We start from the raw sequence: 14642 nt of genomic DNA, 5'->3' as shown, positions 1-14642 counted from the left end.
ACTGACTCAAAGGGTCAGTCAAACATCCTGCTATACTGGGGACATGGGCCATTGGGGAAATTTTCTCCTTGCACCCCCAAACTGGCTCTCAGAATGGCAGGCATGTTAGGCAGCTCTCGGAGGCTGTGACAAAACACTTGAGCATCAATTTAAAGAAAATGTTTACTCTGGCTTACGGTTTCAGAGGCTTCAGTCCATGAAACCTGGCTCTGTTGTTCCTGGAGTCACAAGGCAAGGGTGAGGCTGCGCAGTTCCTGGCGGCTGGAAGCACAGAGAGAGGAGAGCCGTGAGCCTGAGCCTCTGGACTCCACTTCCTCTTGCTTTTGTCTACGGCTGCCCCACCTTCTTGTATTGCAGCCCCCACATTCAGGGCAGGCCTCCCCACCCATTCGCTGCCCCACCTGCCAATCATCCCTGGAACTGTGCTCACAGGCATGCCCATAAGCTTGTTTTACTTCCGAGCTTCTCCACCCACTGAGCTGAGAATTAAAATTAGCCATCACAGCAGAGTTAGACATGGCGTCCAGGAGGGGGAACATCATTCCTGGTAAGGGGAGGACAGATGGGCTGAGCACTGGACCATTCTGCACCCTGACACAGGCTCCCACTCCCCAGGCTGCCCTCAGTTGCTGCGGCTGCATGTGGAACAGGGGAGTCACCTGCAGCCTCTCCTGCCAGCCAACTGTGATGGGGGTACCACCTGCCCAGAATCTGCTGGCTGTGTATCTACCAGGCTGTACAGTCTGGGGGTCTGGGAGAGGAGCAGAGAAGGGTGAGCGTCACCCTCTCAATGGTCAGGATTCTGGACAGGCCACATCCTTCCCCTACAGGCCCTGTGACCACAGGGGCTGAGATCTGTGCACCCTTGGAAACCACTTCCGGCTGAGCTAGAGAGCGCTGCATGTTGTAGAATCACACCCAAGACGCAGACCTCCAAAACTAACCAGCCCTGGATGATAGTGCCTTCAGATGACGACATCTTAACTTGTCACAACCCTGGCTGCTCTGCAAGTCTCACCTGGGAACTGGAATCACCCCGAGGTCCCAAGTGTCTCTGCTGACGGGTCTGAGGCCCTGTCCTCCTCTGCCCAGTGGAGACCTTCAGGGCTTCTGGGCAGCAGAACAGCCTGGGCTTCCTAACTGCATGGCCGCAGCTTGAGGAGGATGAAGGGAAGAGAGAAGGAGGGAGGGAAGTCGGACCCTACAGGCTGAGCCTAGACCCTGAGTAGTGTCACCTCTACTGCATTCCTCTGGTCCACCAAAGTCACAAAGCCTCTCCAGACTGACACATCTGGATGCGACAACCACCGGTGTGAGTGGTGAGGACTCCCAGAATAACCGACTCCCCAGAGAAACCCACGTCTTCAGGAAAGTTGAGACAGAGCCGGGCTGCCTGGTACAGACCTAGCAGTGTAGAGGTGGACAGGGCCAGCGCCATCAGCTCCAGCCTGTGACCTCTGTCCCCCACTCACAGTGGCCTTGGGGCCTGGACTTGCAGGCAGGAGGCACAGGGGCCAGAGCTGCAAAAGAGCTGGGGGAATGGGCAGTCACTGCCCCAGTGGTGGAGACACCGAGATTGGTCTTGGGACGGTCGGTCCCTTGGCTGTGGGGTGTGGCAGAGATGCCACCCGTACTGTGAGGCCTGCTGCCCTCTGATTTAGCCCTTGGACAAAGGTGTAGGAGCAGCACCTGTGAGATCCCAGGCACTTGCCCGCCCCTCAGGATGCATCTGGAGAACAAAGTGAGACCCCAGGAAGTCCCTGTCTTGTGGGAGCCAGGGCCAGGCTGGGGATGCTTATGAGCTATCCCTGTGTCCCTTAGCTTGTGTTTGCATTGCTGAAATCTTTAGGTGGCCTTCGTCCTGGGTCTGCCTGTGTCCTCTTTTGCTTGTTAATCACTAGATTTATCAGCAGCCTTAAATTCAGGATGTGCTCATCTTGGGACTCTTAATTATGCCTGCAAAGACCCCCACCTCCAAAGAAGGTGACATTCCAAGGCTCTCAGTGGACGCAAATTCTGTGTGTATGGCAGGAGAGGACACATAGTCCAGCCCACTGAAGTTACAGGATCCAGGAGCTGGAACAGGGACCCATTCTGAGTATATGACTATATGAGACTGCAAGAGACTGGGGGAAACAAAGAGGGTATCACAGAATAGGCTGTCACTGACGTCACTGAGACACAAGGCCCAACACCAACAACTGAAAGGAGAGGTTTATTTTGGCCCACAGTTATAGCTCCTGGTCAGCATAGCAGGGCGGTCTGGCGGAGGAGGAAAGGAGATGGACATTCCAGGTCACACCCCTAGTGACCAACTCCAACAGCACACTCGTCAGTGGATTGGTCCACTAATGAGCACAGCGTCCTCCTGATCTCATTACCTCCCAAAAGCCCCATTTCTGAGCGTGTAAGTTTCATGTCACTCTTGACCTAAATTATAACAGTGCCAGGGTGCAGGGAGATCAGGTAAGTAGGGTGGTCAGGGAAAGTCTCACTGAGACAGTGATATCTAAACAAAGCCTTGAGATGGTACTGGACCTAGAGGGTTTCTGAGAGAACAGCAACCAACCAGAAGGCCGTGCAAAGGTCCTGCAGCAGGCACATGTCCAGCATGGTTGAGAAATGCAAAGGGAAGAGAGGAGTGTGTGAGGGGGGCAGGCGGATAGTGGGGTGAGATCACGAGAGACTTCACAGGTCACAACAGGAGCTTTGGTCTTGACACTGAGAGACATAAAAGCCAAGGAGAGAGGAAGTGATTTTTTTCCCAGCATAACTCTGGTTGCTGGGTTGGGCCCAGACAGCAGCACTCAACCACCAAGCTCTGGCCCACCCAGGCTGCCCACGAGCAGCAGGCCCCCTGCGTGGAGAGGCGCCTACCCGCAGGGCTCAGGTTTCCCCGAGTCAGCGCTCGGTGCCCACCAGGGCCTGAGAAAGCTTTCCGGGAAAATGTCGTCACTTTCCATTCGCTGCTGCCCATCCGTCCCGCCTCAGCAGCTGCACTGAGCAAAAAGCCCCGAGAACCAGAGCTCAGTGGGGTCCCCGGTCAACCGAGGACCCACAGTCACGGGTCTCTGCCTGGAGAGCTGGCCACTGTGGCCAGTGCGGACCCCAGGGCTCCTTCACAAAAGCCAACCGCCACCGTGGGAAGCAGGCTCCTGCCTTTGATGCTGAGGAAGGGGACAATTAATTTAGTGCCTGCACAATAACCACAGAGCCCAGCACCATGGACGTGAGTGTCTGCAGAGGCCGCCTGGCCCCAAGGCCCCGTGGTATTTTGCTGATTCTTCTGTTCCTCCAGGAAGCCTGAGCCCCTGCTCAACGGTCAGTCACTAGTAAAGACCCTCTCTCTGCCCACGTCTGTTTGGCCCCTTTCATGCTCCTTAGGGTCCTCAAGTATTCACGGGGTACTTTCCCCAGGCCCCGAGCACGGACCTCTGGAGACCTCACCACCCATCTCTGTGCTCTCCGGGGGACAGTCCCCCAGCAGCCCTTCACAAGCCGAGGTACAGAGGGCTCCGTCCCCGAGGACACACAGGGCCACATCTTCCTAGTTCTAGTCCTGGAGAGAAAGCCGGGCCTCTGTCACTCCTCAGTGGTGGGGTTTGGTCTCCAGTTTCTGAAGGTCAGTGTCCTCATCATGAGATATGGCAGTGGTGAAAATCACCTGTGAGATCCCAGGCACTGTGCCCGCCCCTCAGGATGCATCTGGAGAACAAAGCGAGACAGAAAGTCCCTGTCCTGTGGGAGCTTATGCGCTGTCCCTGTGTCCCTGTGTCTCAGGCGGGAGGATGTTCTGCAATGGCCACATGGCAGCCGGTGCCATGTATCTGAGCAGGCGTGGGAGACCTCGAGGACAGGGCCACATCCTCTTTAGTCTGAGGCTTCCTAGGGACAGGATGCAGTCCCAGGAGACTCAACCCAGGCCTCTTGCAGCCCCTGGGGGAGACCCAGGCCCTGTGCCTTCTGACTTTGAGCACGTTAGTCACCGTCAGGGACAGAGACCAGGAGGCCCCTGAGGCACTTCTTGCCACAGGAGTGGCCAGGCCATGGCTGGAAGAGGAGGGAGCTGAGGGGTCCCTGATCCAGCTGACTTTCAGCAAGCAGACCCCACCTGCCACTGCCATGCCAGCTGGCCCAAGGTTCCACGAAGGCGTCCTCCCTTGCCATGAGAGGGACCACACAGTGGCACCCTCACCTAGAGTGTGACCCTCCAGGGCTGGTGGACCTTCAAGGAGGGGTTCTCGGCTGCCCCCCTGTGCTGTTTTAGCAGCCTGCTCCAAGGCCCAGGGTGAGAAGGGCCAGGAGGTGAGGACCCCCAGACCCCAGGGACAGCTGTATGTGGGCAAGAGGTTCTCCTGGGATTCCCCCCCCCCACCCCATGGTTCCCACATCACCAGGCCCTGTGCTTTCCTACAACTTCTAGCCCCCCAACCCTGGTCCCCCATGTCCCCTTTACTCTCCTATCTAGAAACCATGTCACCCCAAGTCCCGTCTCCTCACCCTGCAATGCACAGGGGATGGTTTGGGGGACTGATCACAAGCCGCACCCAGAGGACAGTGGGAAATCATCCCATTCCGTGTGAGGATGGTGAGCTCCTGGTTAGGGAAGAAGATGGATTTGCTATCTTAGAGCTGCACTGGGAAGCATCCGGATGACGCCATAGCATCTAGAATTTCAAACGCTTGAGCACAAGGGCGGGCGATAAAGCAAATCTGACAAGGTGGCTGTGGTTCTGTCCTGGTAATGGGTATTTACGCCTTGGTCACATTGTTCTGTTGGTTTGAATGTTTACATTTTCGCACAGTAAAGTCTTTTTTTTCTTTTTTAAGGACAACATTGTTCTCACCTGGGTTTGAATAGTAGCTTTTCCACCTCCTTGCTGTGCTGTGCGGCCTTGGGCATCCTCTCTGGGCTCCCTGTGTCTCCCATTAAATGGCTCAGCCCTCTTCACAGTGGGCTTTGAGGCTTGATTGGCAGTGCTGTGCGCCTCAGACGGGCGAGTGCTGACCATCTGCAAAATGGGTAGAGGGGAGCTCCGTGTGTGCAGCTCTCCTGGAGCTCTGACCCCCAGCGTCTCTGCCTGCAGTAATTGGTAGCAAATGAGTATCATGTGGGCCCCAGCCTGAGGGTTGTGCTGCGGGATGCAGGGGGACAGAGGGCCGGGGGACACAGGGCCCCCTTAGAGGGACAGAAACACCCCTCTCTGCCTCTAGCCCTGGGCCACCTTCTGACACCCACTGAGGACAGTTGCCCTGAAGGTCAGTCCCCTCCGCTAGGGACAAGGGCAGTGGGGCGTGCGCCGTAATGGGAGAAGGCCAGCCCTTCCTATTTTGGGAGGTGGAGGCAGCAGGTGGCGGCTGGCGCTGGGACATGTGAACCCTCTGTCAGGGGCCATGTGGCCGGCGGCAGGGCAGCCGGGCACTGCCAGGCCCAGGCTGGGCCCCCAAGATCCCCCAGAAGACACAGAACCATGGGGAGGCAGATCTGGTTTCTCCACACCAGGGACACCTCTGTGTTACAACAGGAGGGGCCACCCACTCGATCCACAGGGGCAGCTCCAGTGGCTGAGTGGGGAGGTGCAGTGGAGCCTGTCCAGGAGCTGAGGGACACAGTGGGCTGGGGCGCCCCACTGGGCTGGTGGCCGCCTCCAATGGTGTGGGTCCCGGTAGCAGCCAGTTATTTTAGGGTGTGCAGGAAACTTCCCAGACCAAAATATCCCTCCCTGGGTGTCATTCCTGAGACGTGCTGGTTCCCAGTGGCATGCCTGTCACATGGCTATGTGCCCACCACCCCGCCAGGGCCAGGTGGGAAGCTCAAGGTTGGCAGTAGGAACAGGGCCCCGGGAGGCAGAGATGAGCCTTGCTTCCTAATCAGGACAGCGTAGAGGAAAGTACCTGCCTGACACCTGTCTGACTCCTCCTTCCCAAAGACTGTGAAGCCCTCGGGCTCCCCCTGCCTCCCCCAGGGTGGACGGTCAGGCTCCCCAGGACAGGACTGCGTCCCCCAGACCAGGACTCCCAGGAACAAGGCCAGCTCTCTCACCCTGTTTCTGGAGCAGCGGGAAATGTTGACAGAATATTGCTGACTCTGAAGCCTGACCCTCAGTATGGCGGCCCAGGGTGGGGGTGCTCTACCCTCAGATCCGGGTCCAGTCCCCGGCATGGGCACTGCTAGCCCCCTTTCCTCCACCATTTCCTTCCCTCGGGACCTTCCCTGCTCAGAGAGCGGGGGACATCACAGCCCCTGGAAGCCCAAGGCTTCCTGACCTAGGGGAGACCTGTAGCGGGGTGCAGTGCCTGGGCACTCGTGGGCTCTGTGACCCTGGAGGCCGGCGTAAGAGTGACTTGGGTCTCTAGGACTAGGACTCCAGCCTGCAGCTCTAGGAACAGAGCAGAGGAGCTCTTATGGGGGGGGGGTCCTGCCCCCCTCTCTTCCCACAGCCTTGACTCTTCAGACTCCAGCTTTGCTGTCTCTCTGGTCCCTGTCCCCGCCCCCACCATCACACAGCAGAACCCAGATGCCTTGCTTGTGTGACGTTCAACATGGTGTGACCCTTCCAAGCTGGCAGAGGACCCAGCCAGGGCCAGACAACATAAACACAGCCCAGCCGTTTACATTGTGAGGCACACGGCAGCTCCTGTTTATTCCTGGGGTTCATGGCTGGGGCGAAACAGAGAAGAAAGGAGGGGGTCCTGGGACAGCTGCAGCTGGATGGATGTCACTGGACATCAGTGCACTCGGGACCCTGGGAAAGGAAGCTTTCCAGGTTCCCCTGCAGTGTCCCTGCCCTTAGTCCCACCTCCTGGGCCTGCAGCCTGGCTCTACCCAGCTTGGGACCCAGTGTCCTTCTGAGCTCAGACCAAGGGTCAGTCATGGATAGGGCTGCCCTGGAACTCGTCCACTTCCTGCTGCTCAGCATCCTCCCCAGGGACTCTCCAAAGAGGCTGCGGTAGAGATGTCCTTCACGGGGAGGGTGGGACCCCCCTAGGTAGTGCTGGCTCTGAGCCACTTGTGGTCTAGGTTCACGAGCACACTCACAGAAACCAGCAGCGACGGTGGCCTCTCACACCGGCATGGTGACCCACTTGGCAGATGAGGAAAGTAAGACTGAGTCGCTCCAGCCATAGATAACATCAAGATTCAAACTGAGCTTGGTGTGGCTGACTTCCCTGTGTCCCTTCCCTGCAGCAGCCGCCCTGAAGCTGAAGCATGGAGTCACCTTCCTCCTCATGAGACGCTGGACACCCACGATGTTTCTGTTCACCGAAGGACAGTGCTGACCAGCCCGGGGCAGCAGGAGGGATAGTGCCATTGTTGGTGGTTCTGAGCACTCGTGGGGTGCTTCAAGGGCAGCAGGGGCACTGATGCGGTCTCAGGATCTCATCACAGCTCTCTAAGACCTCATATCCAACTGCAATCCAACTGATGGCATGGGAAACTGAGGCACGCACAGGGAAGGTGATGTGCCAAGGTGGGAGCTGGCATCAGAGCTGGGACCTGAACCAGAGCCCCTGGGCCATGGGGAGGAGAAAGGGGTGGGGCCAACTTTGCAGACCAGGGAGGATTAAAGAAAGGGGTGTGGACTAAAGGAAGCAAGGTGGGACAGGACGCATCCCCACAGGGCCACCCACATGACCTGGACCTTACCGAGTGTGGGTGGGGCAGTATTCTTAGGGTGACCAAGCATTGGGGGGGTAGACTGTGGCAGAGCTGGGACAGGAGGGTGCGTGTGACGATGACAGGGCTGTGCAGCGACGGGCAGGTTACCGTAGACACAGTAGTGACAGTAGAGATGTGAGTGATATTGTGGTAGCCACAAAGACAAGAAAGGAATTATCACTGGATGAGCAGGCACACACCTGTAATCCCAGCACTCAGGAGGCTGAGGCAGGAGGATCGCTGCAAGTTTGAGGCCAACCTGGGCCATAAAGTGAGCTCAAGGCCAGCTGAACCACAGAGCGAGACCCTATTCCAAATAATAATAATAACAAAAATAAAAATGAAAGAAAGAAATGCAGTATGGACAGAGGCCCAGCCCTAAACTCAGCCGTTGCGCTGTTTCTCACAGATCTTCACAGTTCGCACCACAGGTCCGTGTCCTCATGGCCACCATCATGGGCATTTTCATCCCCAACTTACAAAGGATGACATTGAACTACAAATAGGTCAAATCTGCCAGTCCATGGTCACGAGGCCAGAAACCGGCAGAAACCCGCCTGGCCAGGCTCTCTGCCCTCAGGGCCAAAGGTTCTCAGCTTCCTCCCCACGAGGATCAAGCGCCAGGCAGCGTCACCAAGCGTCACAGGCGTGGGGCAGGCAGTGGCCTGGCAGGGGTGGGGAGGAGCCACTGCCTGCGGGACAGGAAGCAGCGCCAACCCCGCCCCTGCCCGCGTGCTGTGGGATCTGCCCTGGGTGGCCGCCAATGTGACGTCAGCTGCCAGGTGACAGCGGCCTGCTGGGCAGGGCCTGGCGGGAGCTACACACACACGCCAAAGGGATGAAGTCAGGGTGGGAAATAACCCGGGGTCACAGGAAGGCTCCCTTTGGGTGGCATTCCTGGAAAGTGCCGCTGTGATTGGCCTGAGCTTTCCCAGTCAGGAACAAGTTTATTAATAACCTGTGCTGCCCAGTGGGGAGGATCGAGGCTGCTAGAGCTCCTGCCCCCCAGGGGTCTGGGGCCAGGGGGCTGAGCTTCGGAGCCAAATGGGGAGCAAATGCCCCACACTCACCCCAAAACATTGCCCAGTCCTGCAGCCCCAGAGAACACCTGATTCAGTCCCAGCTTAGGGACAGAGTGGCACATGTGCTTGCTTGCATGCCCACCTTGTGCGTGGCTGAGTGAGCTCTGAGCTGGGCTGGAAGGGGAATGGTGGACTCTGGGGACCCCTGCTGCCCGTACACACCCCGAGGTCAGGGTGGTGTGTGAGCAGCTTGGGGCTGTGGGTGTGACTGTGCTAAAGGTGCCTGGGGCACCACTGCCCACCCTGGCCCTGATCCTGGAGGGCTCAGACGAGGGACCCTTCTTAGCCTGCAGTTTCAGGTCCCTGGGGGAGCAGGAAAAGTCCTGGGTCAAGGAGAGGCTGGGGACACAGAATCTCATAACGTCCTGGGGCTGGTGAGGAGGACGTGGCTTCTGTTACACCTGTCACCGAACCCCCTGCTAGGGAGGCATGGGCAGGGCAGGAACACCTGGCCCAGGCCATCCTGTTCCCGCTGCTGTGCCCATCCTTAAGAGCAGCCCCTCCTGCAGATCCTCCCGGGAAGGGCCAGAGCCTGGACAGCTCCTGCTCAGGGTGGCCCTGCTGTGGCTCAGCTGGTTGACCCTCACATCCCAGTAGCTTGGCCAGGAGAGGCAGAAAAGAGTGGGGCTTTCCCCCAACTCCAGCATGGGCCCCCAGGGACAGCTTGCTTTGTCCTCACCCTCCCCGCTGTCCTCGCTGTCCCCAGAACCATAGTCTCAAACTGTGGCACACCTGGAGGGAACCCCGAGCTCTGCCCTGGGTGACAACCAGGGAGAGAAGGAGCCAGGGTGGCCAGGCCGGCGGAAAACACTGGGATGCTGGGAAAGCAGATATTAGATCCCATTCTCCTTCCGGCCCCCACAGATTCCCCACCCACATGTGGGGCATGAGCTGCCCCTATTCTGAGATCCTTGTGTGGCTTGCCTGTGAAACGGCAACATGCCACACACCCCAAAGCTGCTTGGGGTATCCACACCACTTCACAACGCAGCTTAAAAAGCAGCTTTTCCTTTGCCAGCAAGTTTTTGTTTTGAATAAGAAACTATTGCTATTGCTCTTGCAAGGGGGAGCAGACCGGTTCCAGCCAAGTCCCTTTCTACTGGAAGACTCATCTCGGCAAGGGTTCCCTGGGCAGCCCTGGGATGGACACTGGCCATCGACCAATGCCATAGGAAGTCAGCCACAGGAAAGGCCCTGTGGCCACCAGGGCTGTGGAGAGGGAGCGAAGAGGAAGGTCCCTGTCACTGGACATTTGCCACTATGCTAGTGCTGTCTGTGGGCCAGGGGAACCCGAAGCCTCAGGCCTGGCTTCGCAAGTTTTGGGGGCCATACATGAGGCTTTCCCCCGTGAACGAGGGTGTGTGTATGTGCGCGCACATGCACACGTGCGCGCGTGTGTGTGATCCCTGCTCTGGGGAGTCCACACCTGAGCTGCAGATGTCCTCAGAGAATTCTATTCGGTGGCTTCTGGCTATGAACTTCCTGGGCACCCAGTTTTTAGCAATTTTTTTAATTGTGTAGTCATACTGGCATATCAAATTGCACAAAGCTTAAAGACTTGGTGCAGTAGATTTTTCCTGTGTACGCTGCACCATAAGGCCTTGTTCGCATAGATCTGTTTTATCTGCTCTTAAATGAAGGGAGTCAGCCTGCATCCTTTTGCGTCTGCCTTACATAGTTCACACACGAGGGTCATCCTTGTTGCTCACCCCACACTCCCTTTTCACTGCTGAGTAGTTTTCCCTTAAGTGGTTTTGTCACAACTATGCATGGCTGTTTAGACTGCTTCCTGTTGTTGACTAATAGATCCAGAGAAGCTGGAATCTTCTGCTACATGTCGTCCTTGGAAGCAGATTTTGAGGGAGCAGTCTGATAAAGAACTCTGGGAAGGAAAGGAAAGATTGCACAATCCTGAGATTCTCTGGACCATCAGCTGTTTTGGAGCTAGTGGATTAATCACAAGAGAAGGAGAAGCAGAGGCAGAGGAGCCCCCTAAGGGAACCCACCCACATCATCCCTGAGCTGGGGCCAGCTTTGTGGCTACCATACCAACGGCCACACACTCAGGGGCTCCAAACACAAACGTATTCACTCCCAGGGCAGGAGCAGGAAGTCTGAACCCAAGCTGTCACTAAGGCTGGCTTCTTTGCCACCTTCATGTCTCTGGGTCTCCAGATTTCTCCACACCGTACCCTGGGACCAGGCATTGGCTCTGGGGCCTGCTCCACCCCAGGGAAGGCTCGTTTTAATCAGTCAGATTATTAAAGAACTCTTTTCCAAATGCAGTCCAATTCCCAGGTCCTGGGGATGCTGACACACCTTTCAGGGAGCGCAGCAGTGAGTACATCTGCTCCCCTGTGCGTGTGCGTGGGAACCCGAGTGGGCGTGAGCAGCGGGCCCAGCCTGAGGGTGCAGAGTGGCCGCTGCTGCAGTCTCACCGGAGCCTGCTTGGCCAAGGGCACATGCACATGTACGTGTGCGTCTGTATGCTCCACATCCAGGGCGTGGAGACCCTGCTAGACAGGCTGAGAAGGGTGGTAACGCTGAGCGGTGGCAGCAGGGTGCCCAGCCCAGAGGCTGCGCTGAGAAGCTCGATCTACAGCATCTGCAGAGCCAGATCCAGGCCCTGGTGGTGGCTCCCACAGCAGCCAGTGCCCAAGTCTCCTTCCAGGAACGTTCCTCGAAAGCCCCTGAGCCCAGGATCTTGTCCTTTGCACCCCACTTGCCTGGTCTAGGAGGTGCTAGCTGACTCACCCCCTCCTGGGGCCAGGAGCCAGTGCCCGGCTACCTGTCGTACCAGCCACGGAGGGTGGGGCAGTTGCCAGCCCAGCTCCCATGGGAGCGGCACCACACATCCCACGCTCACCACACCCTCAGCCTGTGCCCCACATTTTAGATCCCAGTAACTAAAGAAAAATGGGTGTGCAGAGGAGCCTAGGAGGAGATTGCACATCTCCCTGCAAACCCACCACCTGCAACAGCACTGCGGAGGGTCCCCAGGAGCGATGTAGGCTTGGGAGCAGCCTGGGCCAGCAGGGTTCTAATTTAAACCTCACTCCTAAGTTTAAATGGTACCCTCAGTCCCCACTGGGCTGGTGGGACCATTGAGGCCTTGGGGACCATACATCAGTTTATATGTGTTGGGTTATTTGTTGTTTGATTTTTGAGGTCTCATGATGGAGTTCAGGTTGACCTTGAATTCACTGTGAAGTCCGGCTGGCCTGGAACTCATAGCAATCCTCATACCTCAGATTCCCAAGTGCTGCGATTGCATGTGTGCACCGCTATGCCCAGCTTGGATTTTTTTTTTTTTTTTTCTCTTTGGAATCACCTCCCTCGCCCAGCTCCTAACTTGAACCACAGTGATTCCCCACAACCTGCTCACCCACTCAGCCCCTTGAAGAGTTCTGCCCGCCTTTGCCTCCCAAGAAGCCCCCAGGCCAGGGAAGTGGGAGTGGGACCTCTCCTTCCGCCCTCCTGCCCTCCTGCTTCCTCTGCAGGCTCCTGCTCAGCAGCTCCCTTGAGGCTGAACTTACTGCCTCTGGGTGGGGGGTGGGCAGGGGCAGGGGCTGGGGCTAGGGAGGGTGGGAGGCGTGGCCAGCATGGGAGGAGCTGCAGGGAGCATGCCCACGGGACTCTGACCTGTTCCCCAGGTGAGGGCCTGGGGGAAACTGCCTGCAACTGGGGACAGGGACACCTGAGTTTCCAGCCCTGACCAGGCCTGGCAGCCGGTGCCCTTGAGCCAGCATTGCGCCGCCCAGCATGGCATGGGGTGATGGGGGAGGAGGCAGCCGCAGCTCCCCGCTCCTAGATGGGCGCTCATTACTCAGCCCTCAGCGGCTTCGGGAGGGGGCATCATGCCAGGACTTGGCATTGACTACAAAGGGTAGGGGGCACCCCCAGCACTCCCGCCGCCCCTGGCTGGAGGAGGGGCTGTGACGTTTGGTGGCCTCATGTGGCCGGGAGGAAGTAGCTAATTGCCGACCTGATGACTGGCGGCCTGAGACGTGGGGTGATGGTGTCACACACGGCAGCGGCAGCGGCAGGCCCTAGGGCTGAGGAGGGGCCACTGGGTTGGGGTGGGCACACATCGCCAAGGGCAAGACCAGGATGCCAGGGCCAGGGGAGGAGGGCGTGGGGCTGCGACCGTGGGAAAGGGCTTTCCCAGGCTTCCCTCAGCTTTCAAGGAGAGAGGTCAGAGCCCTGAGGGGGAAGGCAACAGGGAGGGGGCTGAGGGTCCTTCCCTGCTCTGCCTACCTACCACCTCTACACCTCGGGTTCCCCTTCTCCCCTCCCCCCCTTTTTGTCCCCCAAGGCCAGCTCTATGAGGAAGGAGGAAATAGATAGGGTCCTTCTCACCAGGAGACCCGGGCACAAGCAGCACCCCCTGCTGAGGGCCAGAGCACTGGCCAGACCCGTGGGACACGTGGGCCAGGCTTCCGGGGGAAGAGGGACAGGGACCACAACTGTGGGGACCAGGGATGCTAGAGGAGGTGGCCCTGCAGGCTGTGCCTATCAAAGAGACATCCAGGGCCTTCTGCATCAAGGGCCACCTGTCCCCTCCTGGTAGAAACCAAGGCCACAGCTTCTGGACCAGGCAGACATGGCCTTCAACTGCCCAAGCAAGGCCAGGACTGGGTGGGAAACCTCAGAGGATGGGGTGCCCAACCCCAAACTTCCACAGCACAGGGTTCCAGCAACCAGACCCATCCACTTGCAGGTCAGTCCTCTGGGCCCTGGCGCCCCCTGTGGGCAGAGAGCCATGTGGCTGGGCCTGGGACTCGTGTTCAGGTGACCATCCACTGGGTCTGCAGGAAGTGGCTGTCTCAGGAAGGAGGCAGGGGTTCTTGTCTGAGGGGAGAGACCCAGCCCTACCCTCTCTGGTTCTCAAATGTGACACTCGGACTTTCAGGAGCACTGAGGTCTACTTGGGGCCACCAATTAGACATTTCAGCTGTCTCAAGGGCTGCCAGAAAAAAACAGTGCAAAGCCCTCAGTTAAGTTGGTTGGCAGATTAATAGCAAATCGTGTTTCACAGAAGTATAGCCCACTCCGAGGTATTTGAGGTGTGTTTACACTTTGAAAAAGTACTCAGTCCCACTGGAAGTCCTGGGTTTTTATTGGCAGATCTGGGCCCCCTCAGCAGCCCCCGTGGGAGCAAGGAAGGGGACCCCCATGGGAAAGCAGGCAGCGCTCACCCCTCCTCGTGGTGCTGGGAGGAGGGTCCCCAGCGGCTCAGCCCCAGCAGTTTAAAATTCCTTCCAGGCCAGAAACCTAATCCTCCCGCGCACAAAGGCCGCCTTCTCCTGCCCTCCCAAGGGCCGCAGTGGCAGTGCCACCAGGGCCTCGCTAAGCCCCTTTGAAGCCTCCGAGACCGCGCCGCAGGAGGCCCCGCCGCTATGCCAGCCACGCCAGCTATGTCGCCGGCCACTGCGCCCCCCACTAATGCTGGCTAATCTGGCTAATAATAAACCTCTGGGCGCACAGGCCCCACCAGCTTCTACCCAATCCCCCAGCTGATCTGGGGCACCCTAGAACCAGGACCCCCCATCCCACACCCTGTTGCTGCGTGCGTGCGCATGTGTGCGTGCATGGGGGAGGGGATGGTTTTGTCACATACCACAGCTGCATCGCTCCGACCCCGGTACCCCCGGGAGGGTTAGGACCTAGAACCGGTCCTCAGAACCCAAGGCGGGTCACTGGGACCCGCGGACGGCGCAGCGCCCCCTGGAGGAAGGACCAGGCAGAGCGCCCCAGAGCCGAGGGGGGCGACTCCCTCCTGCTGCAGGAGTCCCTTCGGAGTGGTCTTTGCTACCCCCTGCGTCCCCACCTGAGCTTCTAAGTCTGTGTCACAACCCAGATGGCCTCACTTCTCCTGACAAACTAATAACCATCCACCC

The 14642-nt window shown here is 58.2% G+C and overlaps 1 protein-coding gene across 3 annotated transcripts in view; it reads right to left on the bottom strand.

The window, feature by feature from the left end:
- Window positions 1-14642, bottom strand: part of LOC106028541 (uncharacterized) — an 81675-nt gene that overhangs the window by 28999 nt on the left and 38034 nt on the right. For 2 of the 3 annotated variants that reach the window (XR_010044054.1, XR_001202172.3), the window contains exons 3-4: window positions 4848-5012; window positions 177-261 (exon numbers count right to left, since the gene is read on the bottom strand). The gene's annotated coding sequence lies outside the window, so the exon portion shown is untranslated. The remainder of the gene's footprint in view (window positions 1-176; window positions 262-4847; window positions 5013-14642) is intronic. The other variant, XR_010044056.1, reaches the window with a different exon arrangement.

The sequence above is a fragment of the Cavia porcellus genome, unplaced genomic scaffold (assembly GCF_034190915.1).
Source record: "Cavia porcellus strain 051 isolate PalLab524CR breed Dunkin Hartley unplaced genomic scaffold, mCavPor4.1 scaffold_28, whole genome shotgun sequence".
NCBI classification, from domain to species: Eukaryota; Metazoa; Chordata; class Mammalia; order Rodentia; family Caviidae; genus Cavia; species Cavia porcellus.
The sequence above is the reverse complement of the archived record's forward strand: the minus strand, read 5'-3'. Positions and strand labels throughout refer to the sequence as shown.